At 49.7% G+C, this 12,250-nt stretch overlaps 1 long non-coding RNA gene across 1 annotated transcript in view; it reads right to left on the bottom strand.

Moving 5' to 3' along the window:
• Positions 1 to 455: 455 nt before the first annotated feature.
• LOC135970049 (uncharacterized) overlaps positions 456 to 12,250 on the bottom strand; it is a 50,807-nt gene continuing 39,012 nt past the window's right edge. The window contains exon 3 of the long non-coding RNA XR_010585489.1: positions 456 to 1,589. This is a non-coding gene — a long non-coding RNA (uncharacterized lncRNA). The remainder of the gene's footprint in view (positions 1,590 to 12,250) is intronic.

Raw genomic sequence — 12,250 nt, 5'->3', positions numbered from 1 at the left:
ACCGCGGCTTCATTAAATGAGACTTCTTCATCTCCCTGCCAGGCACGCACAGGTGTATGGCCACATCTTATGTGTTATCCTTATTCTAGAGTGCGCCTTGTCGTCATGCTTAAAGTTACATGATGATATTCTGCCTCATAGAGTAGGTCCCAAACCTCATTCAACACAGAAATGTACTCTTGCTATTCTACACAGAAAGCACTTTCATATACCAAGTGGGAGAGCAGTCCTAAAATCTGGGCTGGAATCACAGAAGGAAGGCTTTGGGAAGCAACAGATTCCCTAGTCCAAAGCTGGTTTTTGATGAACCTAGAAACAGGACCAAGAGAAGTGAATTTGCCTAAGGCCCTGACAGTGTTTCACGGTAGCATTTGAACCTAGCAGTTTCTTGACCTATTTCTTTAAATGATTAGTCATGCTTCCTCTGATTCCTATATAAACGTATTCCTCATTCATTCTTTTGTTTCAGTGAATTATTGCAGTGCTACCCCGTAACAGTATTTGAGTCAAAATGTGGCAGTGTTTATCCCTTTCCAAGGTTTTTAGTTGCACAGGTTTTCAAAGTTGTGCTAACAGTTTCTTGTTGGTTGCAAGGTGTCCTTTCAGAAGCCAATTGTGTGGTGTATTGATGTTGATTGTTGGAGGTAGTTTGGTTAGAACGTACTTCGAGTGGCTGGTGTGGGCCTGGGGGACAGTGACAGCTGCCTGCTTCATGGGCAGAGATGAAGTAATTGCTTCCTGGGAAGTACCATCCTCCTGGCCACACTCTCCAGCCCATTTCAGTTGTGTTGGTTTCCTCGCATCTGCACGTTTCTGGCTTCATGTGAGTCTCATTTATTGTAGCATATGACTTCAGGCTGTGGGGAAGAATGGCCATTTTAGCACAGAGATGCACACAAAGGAACAACTGGCTAAATGTGAGAGAAGACATTCTTGGGGGGGGGGTTTCATTTCTTTTATTCTGTAACAGGCAGTCTGGGAAGCATTCTGGACACGTGACCTGCGCTGTCACAGTTCCTCCTTGCAGGATCGCAGATGTTTGGAGATTGTAGTGATAACTGTTATCATTGAGAATGTCATCCTCTCAGGCTCTAATAAGGCAGGATTTATTCAGTGTTAATTTGTTAAAGACAACTGTATTTCTAGCCAAATCCATGTGAGACGTTTCTCCTGGCAGTGTTGCTGGGGGTATTCCCGTGGCTTAGTCTTAGGGAAGCACACGCCTTTAAATACTGCTGAAGAGAACCCAAAGCGCACCGGAGCACTTTTGCCTTACGGGGTGTTAGTCACTGATACACATCTCAGTCAGACCTGATGGATTCTTGACCCCTTCCTTTCTTAATTTTTTAATTTTATTTTTAATTTTTGTTTTTTAAGAGCACAACCCCTCAGGTGGCCACCATGAATCTCTGGTGTTTTCAGCTGGTTGAAGCCTATTTGCCGTCTCTGGTTCAAACATATTCGAAACCTGATGATGCTTCCCTCGGTTGTTCTGCTGTGTGACCTCCGCGCCCGCAGGGTTCAAGAGTGTCAGAGCTGGGAGCCGCCTTCACAACTACCAGGGTTTCCGGAACCTCCTTTATCTAGCCCTGGGGATGGAAGAGATGTCATCAGAGGTGAAGGCTTATTGGTTTACATGCCATTGATAATGAACGAGGAGGTTTTCTTTTATATAAGGGGAGCTTCTTATAATGTGGGGTAAAGAAGCTTTTGAGGTTTGCTTTCTCTGGAAGGATAATTTGTGATCCTGCCCTTGCTTTCAACAAAAATATAATTTGCATACCAGTGCATGTTGTGTTACTGAGCACTGGCTGACAAATGGTTCTTAACTCGTCATTCACTCAGTCATTCTTTCTTGAATGGCATATGTATGCCAACCGTAGTAGGAACTTGCTAGGCTCTAGGACTAACCCTTATGAAACGGGGGTCCTGGGGGAAGCAAATGCATATAACTATAAACATTTGTGGGGATATCAGAGGGGGTGCCTATAGGTGCAATACTTCGTTCATTCATTGTCCCATCTAGGAGGTTTTGTGTCTTAGCAGCGTGTTCCACAGCAACACATCCCTGTATCAAAACATTCATCATATTATTTTGAAATTCTCTGCTTAGGTATGTATTTTTCCCACTAAGTTTAGAACTGGTTAAGGACAGGCTATGGGGTACGTAATATATGTACACACACACACACAGATATATATATTACCATAGTAAATATACAATATAGATTTATATATACACACACGTATATATTTCTCCCTCTCTATATATACACAAAACACGCACACACACATATATACACACACACATATATATGAAATACACACACACACACACACTTCTGCCAAGCACAGAAAGTCAAAACTAGGCAAGGGTTCAAGTGTTCATGAAAAAATAGATGTGCTTAGTTAAGAGCGTCCTTAAGTTGCCAGGGGAAATACAGGATGGATTCACAAAGGGAGATTTTTTTTCTTTCTTTCTTTAACTCTTTTTTTTTTTTTTTTTTTGAGACTGAGTCTGGCTCTGTTGCCCAGGCTGGAGTGCAGTGGCCGGATCTCAGCTCACTGCAAGCTCCACCTCCCGGGTTTATGCCATTCTGCTGCCTCAGCCTCCCGAGTAGCTGGGACCACAGGCGCCCGCCACTTCACCCGGCTAGTTTTTTTGTATTTTTTAGTAGGGATGGGGTTTCACCGTGTTAGCCAGGATGGTCTCGATCTCCTGACCTCATGATCCGCCCGTCTCGGCCTCCCAACGTGCTGGGATTACAGGCTTGAGCCACCGCGCCCGGCCTCTTTCTTTAACTCTTGAATTCGCAATAATCCAGACTTATTGAACAGTTGCAAAAATAGTACAGAGAATTCCCGTATGGTCTTCCCTCAGATTCCCCAAACATTTCACCCCATTTGCACTTTCTTTTTCTCTTTCTGTGGATATAATTTTTTTTTTTCTGAAATGTTTGAGAGTGGAAGGTAGAATGCAGGGCAGGGTGAAAGGTGGAAGGAGAGAGTTGGGTTGGGAGGCTGTTTTTTTTTTAACCTTCTGAGATGGAGTTTCGCTCTTGTCATCCAGGCTGCAGTGCAATGGCACGATCTCGGCTCACTTTAACCTCTGCCTTCTGAGTTCAAGTGATTCTCCTGCTTCAGCCTTCCGAATAGCTGGGATTACAGGCACCCACCACCATGCTCGGCTAATTTTTTGTATTTTTAGTAGAGGGGTTTCACCATGTTGGCCAGGCTGGTCTTGAACTCCTGACCTCTGATGATCCACCTGCCTTGGCCTACCAAAGTGCTTGGGATTACAGGTGTGAGCCACTCTGCCTGGCGATTGGGAGGCTTTTACAGTAACCCAGAGCGCTATGATGAGGGCTGGACGTGGTTGGAAATGATGAGGAAGGTGAGAAGGGGTTAGGTCTGGCATTTATTTTGAAAGGAGAGTCTCTCTCTTGGATGACAAGAGAGAGAAAAAGAAGTTTTAAGGATGATGTCAAGGATTTTGGCCTGAGTAACTGGAAGGCTAGAGATGCTGTTATTGGGATCGGGAAGACTATGGGAGGAGTGGGTTATAGCAGGAGGAATCAAAAGTGCATTTTGGGCATGCTAAATTTGAGGTCCAAAAAGAGATGTAAAGAAGTGTTGGCTGGACGCGATGGCTCACCCCTGTAATTCCAGCATTTTGGGAGGCTGAGGCGGGCAGATCACCTGAGGTCAAGAGTTCGAGACCAGCCTGATAATTATTAAAATTGATCATTGATGTTTACTAATTAATCATATTATTGCTTCTAATATCGAGGGAGTGTACACCTACCTGTGATGTTGTTCCTAATATCCAGGGACAGAGAGCATGATCTTAGTTTTAATATCGCAGTAGGTGTACACTCACACTGTGACACTGATCCTAATATCCAGGGAGTAAAGTATGACATGATTCCCAACATAGCAATGAATGGACAGTCACCCGGTGATATTGCTCCTAATACTCATGGAAGAAGCGTATGATATTACTCCCAATATCGCAGGGAGGGTACAGCTCTCCTGTGATATGGTTCCTAGTATCTGGAGGGGGAGAGGATGATAATAATTCCAGTATCGTAGGCAGTGTTCACCCGCCCTGTGATATTGTTATTAATATCCTGGAAGGGAGAGGATGATATGACTCCCCATAGAGCAGGAGGCGTACATCCTGGGATATTATTCCTAATATCCATGGAGAGGAGAGGCTGATATTACTCCCAATATGGCCGTGGGTGTACATCCATCCTGTGATATTCTTCTTAATATTCCAAGGCTGAGAGGTTGATATTACTCCCAGTATCGCAGACACTGTAGACCCCCGTGTGATACTCTTCCTGCTATCCGGAAGGGGAGAAGATGGTATTAATCCCCATATCACGGGAGGTGAACACCCACTCTGATATCTTTCCTAGTATGCAGGAGGAGAGAGGATAATATTATTCCCAATATTGCAGAAGATGTACACGCCCCCCCATGATATTGTTCTTAATATTCCAAGGCACAGAAGACGATATTACTCCCCATATCACAGAAAGTATACACCCCCCAGTGATGTTGTTCCCATGATCCAGGAGGGAAGAGGATGATATTACTTTTTTTTGAGATGGAGTCTCGCTCTGTCGCCCAAGCTGGAGTGCAGTGGCCGGATCTCAGCTCACTGCAAGCTCCGCCTCCCGGGTTTACGCCATTCTCCTGCCTCAGCCTCCCAAGTAGCTGGGACTACAGGCGCCCGCCACCTCGCCCGGCTAGTTTTTTGTATGTTTCAGTAGAGATGGGATTTCACCGTGTTAGCCAGGATGGTCTCGATCTCCTGACGTCGTGATCCGCCCGTCTCAGCCTCCCAAAGTGCTGGGATTACAGGCTTGAGCCACCGCGCCCGGCCCTCGGATGATATTACTTTCAACCCCTGCACCCTGCAATGCTCTCACCCTGCAACACCGACACCCAGCTGAACCTGACATGGAACCAGAGGTGCTGGCTGGGGGTGTTCATTGCTTCTCTTTTCTCCCTTGCCAGACTCAGTAGAGGAAGCTGAGACTGAGCAGCCGCAGGAACAAGGTGGGTTTTGCGCGTGGCTCAGGCTTCCTCTGGTTATGAGCTGGGCCTTGGGGTAACGCGGGGGGTGGTGACAGAGCTGAGTACGGTGGGCATTGGATGCGACAGTCACCCCTCTGTGGTGTGGGCTGGGGGCTTGGAGGATGTCGCCTGAGGTGGGCCTGAACCTCCCGTCTACTCTGGCACTGGAGGCCGTGGGGTCCCACACTTCTTCCAATGAACATGCTGACCCCCGCCTGGTCCCCGACCGAGGTGGGGCATCCTTTCCACTGCTGGGGCCCACATATAGCTGTGGGTTCCTTCTTCATGACCTGGAGAAGCTGCAGTTCACCCTGTGCTCTGCCTCAGAGATGGGAGGCCACACTGCTCTCAGCGGGTAGCAGAATTCAGAGCCTTAGGTTACAGGGGCCTCAACTGATATCCCTGAAAGGTCTGCTCCTTCCTGAGGGGCTGATTCAGGGAGGCCCTCCCGTCTCCCCTCTGCGGCTCTGTCTCTTCCCCTCAGGGTCCACATGTGGACAGCCTGGTGATGTGGACCCACCAAGGGCTCTTGGAATTTCCCGGGGAATGGGATCCATCCCAGTATATTTGGGATGCAGGCACAAGGTTCCAGAGGAGGCCGGGAAGCCAGTGGGGAAGGGAAGGTTGTTGTAGCTTTGCCTCAGGGAGGGGGTGGTTCCACCCTCTGCCAAAGTCTCTGGAGCAAAGGCACGTGGCACTCCAGCTGCCCCGGAGGCCAGGGTAGTGGCTGGGAGGGGCTGTGTGCAGAGTGTGCCAGGCCCCACCCACAAATGGCGCTTGTAGGGTCCTGGGGTGGCAGAGACTGAGCGTAGGATTGTGAGCTTCAGGCCACAGAAGCCACAAAAGGGTGAGTGGCGTGATGGTGGGGCAGCACTTGGCCCCGGGTTAGGGAAGTCTCTTTAGTCTAGAACCAGAGGGTTGAGAGGATTTAGTCAACTAATAGGTGGTGGATGAGGGGCTGGTGGTGGAGGAGGGGCTGGTGATGTAGCCTGTGTGAAGGCCCAGGGTTGAGGGAGTGGGGGTGAGTGCTGGTGAGCGGAGGTTTGATGGGGTGAGTGAATGAGAGTGTGAGCGGGGATGAGTGGGGTGTGAGTGGGGGTGAGTGAATGGGGTGTGAGTGGGAGTGTGAGCGGTGATGAGTGGGGTGTGAGCGGGGATGAGTGAGTGGGGTGAGTGAGTGGGAGTATGAGCGGGGGTGAGTGAGCAGGGTTTATGCAGGGAGGTGCAGAGTTGGGAGTGGGTGGGTTGGGTGCTGGATGGTGAGAAGCTCTTCTGGAGAGCTAAGCAGGGCCTGGGGCCTCAGGCTGTGGCTTGGCCTTTTCCCCAAGAGCACTGGGGAGCCATGGGGTGCTATCGAACAGTCACTGCAGACTGAGCAGTGAACGGACAGCAGGTGGGCAGGGCTGTCCAAAATCTAGGCCACAGGGGATAGATGAGGAAGTTGAGTCCAGGGAAATGGCTGAGTCAAGGGATACTGTTGAGTCCCCTCTGCCTTGCAGCGCTTTGTCATGGCATCGTGAGACCACTCAGAGGTGCCTCCTGTGGCCTGGGCCAGAGCCCCAAGGGCTGTGACCAAACCTGCCCATTTCCCAGCACAGGCCTGGCACCCACTCCTGGCCCTAGGAGGGATGAGATTTTGGAAAGGACCGTGTGAAGGGGCCCTGGTCCCACATATCTGCCCAAGGAGGGGTGGGGGGTTCTGACCCAGGCTTCTTCCCCAGGGGCATTCTCTGACTGGAAGGAGACCCTCCAGGAACCCAGCGCCCCAGCCCCCACTGCAGCCTCCGGTTGCTCCTGACACAACAGCCTGTGGCACCTCCTCCTACGAGGCCCTCCCCGGGGTGCTGGGGGATTCAGACTCGGAAATGCAGGCCAGGGAACGGGGATCATGCTTCCCTGTCTCCCCACCCTGCGCTGAACGGTCGAGGAGACCGAGGGCGGCGCTGATACCCCACATGCTTCCTTGGGGTCATTTTTGAGTCACTTTCGGTAGTTTGTGTCCTTCTAGGAGTGTGGCTGTTGTGTCTGGATGGTCTGATTTCTTGGTGTACAATTGTTCGTGGTGTTTTCATGGAATCCTTTTATTTCTGTCAGGTCGGCAATAATGTTTCCTCTTTCATTTCTGATTTTAGAAACTTGGGCTTTTAATTATTTATTTATTTATTTTTATTAAAGATGGGGTCTCATCATGTTCCCCCAGGCTGGTCTTCAATGCTGGCCTCAGCGATCCTTCCACTTCCGCCTCACAAAGTGCTGGGATGACAGGCGTGCGCCATGGTGTTCAGTCTCTGATTTTAGTCATTTGTGTCCCATCTTTCTTTTCTTGGTCAGTCTGGTGAAATATTTGTCAATTTTGTTATTATTTTCAAAAAACCCACCTTCGGTTCTGTTGATTATGTCTTGTTTTTCCATTCTCTGTATTTTTACTTCCCATCTCCACTCTCACGTTTATTATTTTCTTCCTTTTATTCACTTTGCGTTTAGTTCTTTTTCTAGTTTCTCAAGGCGGAAGGTTAGGTTTTTGATTTGAGATTTTTCTTCTTTCTTTGAATGTAGACATTTGCAGTTATAAATTTCCCTTTCAGCACTGCCTTAGCTGCATCTTGGAATTTTTGATACGCTGTGCTTTTTTTTTTTTTTTTTTAAGACAGAGTTTTGCTCTATTGCCCAGGCTGGGGTGTAGTGGTGCAATCTTGGCTCACTGCAACTTTTACCCAGATTCAAGCCATTCTCATGCCTCAGCCTGCCGAGTAGCTGGAATTACAGATGTTTGTGCACCACCCCCCACCCCCCGCCTAATTTTTTTTTTTTTTTTTTTTTTTTTTTTTTATAGAGACAGGATTTCACCATGTTTCCCAGGCTGATCTCAAACTCCTGGACTCAAGCGATCCTCCCGCCTCAACTCCCACCGCGCTGGCCCGGGCTGTGCATTTGTTTGCATTCTTCTCCAATTAGTTTTCGGTTTCCCTGATGGTCTCTTTGACTCACTGGTTGTTTAGGAGTGTGTAATTTCCACATATTTTTGAATTTCCCACATTTCCTTCACTGTCGATTTCGAGTGTTCGTGCCAGTACAGCTGAAGAACACCTCTGCTTTGGTCTCAGTCCTTCTCCATTCACTGAGGCTCATTTTGTGGCCTGGCACATGGTCCGTCATGGGGAATATCCCATGGGTGCTCGAGAGGACTGTGTATTCAGCTGTTGTTGGGGGGCGTGTGTGACAGATGTCCATTCGGCGTACCTGGTTTCCTGTATTAATCTCCGGAACGTTTCTCACACTAGAAAATCAGAAGCTTTCCACTGTTCCCAGCGCCCTGGCTTTGGGAGAGGCCAGTGAGCCTGTGGCTTGGGAGCCTGGTTGCATGAGAGAAGCATGTGTGGGAACGCCAGGGGCCGGCTTTGAACCCCATTCCCCCAACATGATGCCGTGTGTGGCAGACATGACGCTTGGCTTTGCTCTCTGCGAGTTCCATCTGTGACAGGGGCTACTTGTGCCCCTGGCCTCATCAGCTCAGGCTGAAGGTGGCCCTGGTCCTGACCAGAGGGACTTTGTGAAGCAGAAATAGATGGCCTGGTGCAGGGGCCGAGCCTGGCCAGGATCTCAGCCCTGGGAGTTGTAAAGAAGGCCGGCCTGTACCATGAGCATCTGTACCAAGCTGTGTCCATGTCACGGTGTGCTTGGCATCTGCCCTTGCACAGGTGCATGGCCTGTCTGCGCTCAGGCTCCCCGCCTATGGGACCCAGGCTCACAGAGGTGAAAGAGGCAAGCATGGCGCAGGGGCCTCCGAGAACAGCCAGCCTCGCTTCAATGCTGGGAGACTAACATCTTCCATTTTGTCTTCTGCCCAGGCCAGCTGCGGGCCGTCCAGTGGCTGTGCTACTTCTACAGCGTCATCAAGCCCAGGAAGGCCCAGTGTGTCATCTACCACAAGCTCCAGCTCTCCCTGACCCACAAAGTGGCCGACAAAGTGCTGGAGGGGCAGATCCTGGAGGCCATCAGTCAGCTCTACCTGTCCCTGGGCACAGAGTGGTAAGGGCTGGCTTTGCAGTGGTGGAGGTGGGGGCGGGCAGGGCAGGGAGGGGGGCACAGGGAAGCTGGCTCAGGGCGCCATCAGCCCCTCTCCTTTTGATCATTTGGTTCTTTGGCATCAGATGCTTTGAGCTGGTGGGCCTGGGGTCGTCCCAGGGCTGCTGCTGGCCCGTGAGTCCCAGCTTGAGCCTCCCTTGTTGGGTCAAAGGTCATCTCAACCCCAGCAGAGGCAGTACATGCACTCTGGGCTGTTCTTCCTATTATGGTGGCTTTTGTCATCTGATCTTTGCCTGCCCTGAATCTTCACTCCTGGCCTTCATCTGTCCCCTTAAATGTGACCACAGCAGCCACCTGTGGCTTCTCTCCCACAGAAGACAAAGCCAGTTGTGTCACCTCCTTCCCTGGGGCAGGGTTTCAAGGTCTCACGTCCCATATGTGGCCTACTCCCCTTCCCCCAAGCATCCTGACCTGGTGGGGTAACCATGGCCCTGGCCACCCCACCCATAGGGCCCAGTGACATTGCTGCAGTCACACCCCCTCGAGTGTTGGACTTACTGAGAGAGCAGGGAAGGAGCCAGATTCCATGGGGACCTGGGAGACTGGCTCCAGTCTTGGCCTCAGGTTCACAGAAGGAAAATGGGCCAGTGTGCTAGAGCCATGCTTCTCAAAGTGTAGTCCCTGGACCAGTAGAGCAGCATCCATGTCACCTAGGAGTTTGTGGCAAGTGGGATTTCTAGGGCCTGCCCCAGGCCTGTGGAGCCGGAAGCTCTGGGGGCAGGGCCAGCAAGCTATAAGGACAGGCCTCCGGGTGACTGTGATGCCTGCACACCTTGAGAATCATCGGCCCAGATAGCCTCTGAACACTAACGGCTCCTGGTGCATCTGGAGAAGACACAGGTCATGTCTGGGAGGCAGGGGAGATGGACTAGCACACTCCTCCTGCCACAGGGCAGCATGATGCTTGATTCCCTCAGAAGGATGTCCTTCATCTTTTCCATGCCGTGTGTGTTCACCCTGGCCCTCCCAGCAGCCTGGGAAGGGCAGAACACTGCACACACAAGAGGGCTGTTCCCAATCTGCACATTCCAGTTCATCTGTCGCCAGACCCACGGGAGGAGGCAGACTGGTTCCAGGAGGATGAGAGCCCTTGTTCTGACACCTGCGTCTGATTCCAGGGCCTACAAATCCGTTCTGGACTACACCAAACGAAGTCTGGAGATTTTCATTGACCTCCAGAGGAAAGAGGAGGCGGCGCATGCCTGGCTGCAAGCAGGGAAGATCTATTACATCCTGCGGCAGAGCGAGCTGGTGGACCTGTACATCCAGGTGAGTGACAAGGGATGCAGGAGGACCCCTGTGCTGTTCACTCTCTGTCCATCCACCCATCCATTCATCCTTCCATCATCTATCTGTTTACCTGCTCATCCTTCTATCCATCAATCCATCATCTATCCATCATCTTCCCATACACCTGTGGGTCCTTCCATCCATCCATCCATCCTTCCATCATCCATCCATTCACCTGTTCATCTTTCCATGCAACCATCCATTCATTCACCTCTCCATCATCTATTCACCTGTTCGTCCATCCATCCATCCATCCATCCTTCCATCTTTCCATCATCCATCCATCATTCTTCTGTTCACCTCTTGGTCCGTCCATCCGTCCATCCTTCCATCTTTCCGTTATCCATCCAACCATCTTCCATCCATCCATGATCCGTCCATTCACCTGTCCGTCCATCCATCCATTCATTCATCATCCATCCTTTTATCATCCATCCATCCATTCACCTGTTCATCCATCCCTCCATCCATTCTTCCATCCTTCCATCATCCATTCACCTGTTCATTCTTCCATCCATCCATCATCCATCCATCTTTCCATCATTCATCCACTCGCCTGCTCATCCTTCCATCCATCCATCCTTCTATCATCCATCCATTCACCTGTTCATCCTTCCATTCATCCATCCATCCGTGCATCCATCATTCATTCATTCCTTTATCATCCGTTCATTCAGCCACCATCCATCCACCTGTTCATCCATTCATCCATCCATCCTTCCATCATCCATCCATTCACCTGTTCATCCTTCCATCCATCCATCCATCCATCCATCCAACCATATATCCATCCATCCATCCACTCATCTCCTGTTCATCCTTCCATCCATCCATTTATCCATCCATTCATCCATCCTTCCATCCATCCATCTTTCCATCATCCATCCTTCCATCTGTTCATCCTTCCATCCATCCATCATCCATCCTTTTATCATCCATCCATTCACCTGTTCGTCCATCCATCCGTCCATTCATCCTTCCATCAACCATCCATTCACCTGTTCATCTTTCTATCCTTCCATCCATCCACCATTCATCCATCCACCATTCATCCATCTGTCCATTTATCCATTCATCTGTTTATCTTTCCATCCATCATCCATCCATCTGTCCATCCCTCCATCCACCATTTATCCATCCTTTTATCCATCCATTCACCTGTTGTTCCATCCATCTGTCCATCCTTCCATCATCCATCCATTCACCTGTTCATCCTTCCATCCATCCATCCTTCATCCATCCATCCATTCAACCATATATCCATCCATCCATCCACTCATCTCCTGTTCATCCTTCCATCCATCCATTTATCCATTCATCCATCCATTCATCTGTTCATCCTTCCATCCATCATCCATCCATCCATCATCATCCATCCTTCATCCATTTATCATCCATCCATTCACCTGTTCATCCATCCATCCGTCCATTCATCCTTCCATCAACTATCCATTCACCTGTTCATCTATCCTTCCATCCATCCACCTGTTCATCCTTCCATCCATCCACCATTCATCCATCTGTCCATTTATCCATTCATCTGTTCATCTTTCCATCCATCCATCATCCATCCATCTGTCCATTCATCCATCCGTCCATCCCTGCATCCATCATTTATCCATCCTTTTATCTATCCATTCACCTGTTGTTCCATCCATCTGTCCGTTCATCCTTCCATCCATCCATCATCCATCCACATATCTATTCATCCATCATCTATCCATGCTTCCATCATCCATCCATCCACCTGTTCATCCATCCATTCTTCCATCATCCATCCACCCAC

This window comes from Macaca fascicularis, chromosome 3, assembly GCF_037993035.2.
Source record: "Macaca fascicularis isolate 582-1 chromosome 3, T2T-MFA8v1.1".
NCBI classification, from domain to species: domain Eukaryota; kingdom Metazoa; phylum Chordata; class Mammalia; order Primates; family Cercopithecidae; genus Macaca; species Macaca fascicularis.
Note: the sequence above shows the minus strand (reverse complement) of the source record. Positions and strands in the feature narration are given on the sequence as shown.